Source organism: Frankliniella occidentalis, unplaced genomic scaffold (assembly GCF_000697945.3).
Source record: "Frankliniella occidentalis isolate FOCC.00 unplaced genomic scaffold, Focc_3.1 Scaffold39, whole genome shotgun sequence".
NCBI classification, from domain to species: Eukaryota; Metazoa; Arthropoda; class Insecta; order Thysanoptera; family Thripidae; genus Frankliniella; species Frankliniella occidentalis.
The window spans coordinates 15,738-17,704 of NW_026267169.1; the positions used below are offsets into that span (position 1 = coordinate 15,738).

General features: G+C 59.8%; 1 protein-coding gene across 2 annotated transcripts in view; it reads left to right on the top strand.

The window, feature by feature from the left end:
- Positions 1-1,967, top strand: part of LOC113208370 (stress-induced-phosphoprotein 1) — a 9,157-nt gene that overhangs the window by 6,538 nt on the left and 652 nt on the right. The gene's annotated exons all lie outside the window — the stretch shown is intronic.

The following is a 1,967-nucleotide window of genomic DNA, read 5'->3' on the forward strand; positions in this document are numbered from 1 at the left end:
AAATTTACCTTTCGACATGTATTTCTCTTGCTCTCCCCTCCTCCCTCGCGACTCCCTCACCTTCTGTCACTATAGCTGCTAGTTCTCCCTCTCCCTCTTCTCCTCCCACCCCGTCGCAGCTTGTTGCAAGTCCAGTAGCGGTACGGCGGCGCGATGCGAGGTGCAGATTTGATGGCATCGCTCGCCGATATGTTTTCGCCCCTCCCTCCCCTCCCCACTCTAGCGCTCGCTGGCCGGGGGCCCCACGCACTCCGCGGTTAGGCCGACGACGCACCAGTGTCGTGTCTAAAGATAGACTTGCGGCTTGCCCAGCTCGAGGCCCACCAGCCTGCCGGGCCCTGCCCTGCCCCTTCCCCGCCTCTCTATATCTCTCTCGTTCTACTCCCTTTTACTCTGAAAACAAATCCGCGCGCGCGGACAAGAAAAACAAACCCCTTCCTTTTACAGCTGCTATTTTTCTAACCGCGACCGCGATCCATCTTATGATTCTCGTATTATTGGAGGCAGCAGTTTGGTTTCGACGTTTTATTATAGTCTGCGGGCTGAAACACGAGACGCGATTCTTGGGCAGGGCAGAGGTGGTTGTGGGCTTCGTCCATCAGCGTGTGTATAATGACGCTCCTCTTGTACGGGCCCAGCATCGGGCAGGCCGGCCCGGCCCGGCGCTTGCCCCGCCCCGCCTTCGCCTAGTGACCGTGTAATAACAGTGTAGGGCGGATCCGAGTGGAAGAGGAACTGGATCGGGCGGACAGAACAGGACGGGGGCGGGGCGGGGCGGGCGACGAGCTGGACGCTTGCGGCTCGCAGCGCGCCAAACGATATCGCCCCTTCTGTTCCTCTTCCCTTCTCCTCCTCCCCCTCCTCCCGACGCGCGCTTCAAGCCTTCTTCTGTTTCATTTCACCCCCGCGCCACGGTGTTGGGTCTCACCACCTCCTGCTCGTCTCGCACTGTGACCCCCTCGAGTCGCAATGTCGTACAGTAATTGTTATTATACGCCCCCTGCGAATGAAAATAAACAACAACAACAACTCCAAACTTTTTAATCTCGTCATGTCTTTTATTGTGGCCGTATTGTTGTGTAATTCCGACCTGGTGGCGATGCGATGGGCGTGATAAGGTAACAAGGTGGGGACAGAGCTGGGCGCTTGGTTCGGTGCCACAGGAGAGGGGGGAGGGGGGAGAGATCAATAATTTCGTTCGTGATAGAAAACGACGCGGGGACGATAGATGGCCAGTCATGACGCGGTGAGGAGGGGGCGGCAGGCGGAGAGGGGGCACAACCAACCACGACGAGTGGGGAGGGGAGGTTGTTTGCTTTCCGGCAAAAATAGTGTACATGTTGTGTGTACACAGTTCTTTTCTCTTCTTATTTTAATATCTTCTTCTTTCGGAGAGCGAGGGAGAGAGAGAGTCGCCGCCCCCGGGGTCCGCCTCCGGGGGTTTTTGTGCCGCCACCTCACCTTCTTCACCTCCGGCCGGTGCCGCCTACGTTCGCCGCCGGCCGCGGGGCACTAGTACTCGCCGAGTGGTGCGGTGTTGCTGGTGTTTCTCCCTCTCTCTCTCCCTCTCTCTCTCCCTCTCTCTCGCTCTCTCGCTACGAAAGTAAAACTCGCCTGATTGGTGCGTGGGTGCGTGTGTGGGTGGCTGGCAGCGCGGCGGCCGCTGCGAGGCAGATCGTCGCGGGGGAAGGAGAGGGGGAGGGGTGACGGTAGCTGCGCTAGTGGCGGGAAAACCCCGCGCGGCCCGAGCAGCGGTGCGACGGTGGCGCCTGTGGCGCCCGCGCCTTTATGCGGAGGCTCTGCTGCTGTTACTGCTGCGCCTGGGGAGATGTTCGTTAGTTTTCGCTTCACCCGGTCGCCACTCTGGAACAGGGTGGAACAGCCTTCATGTGTGGAGCAGTGACGACCCAGGGGGGGTCGGGACTCATACCCTCGCCCGACGGGGCGCCCTGTTGGACGCCCTCCAA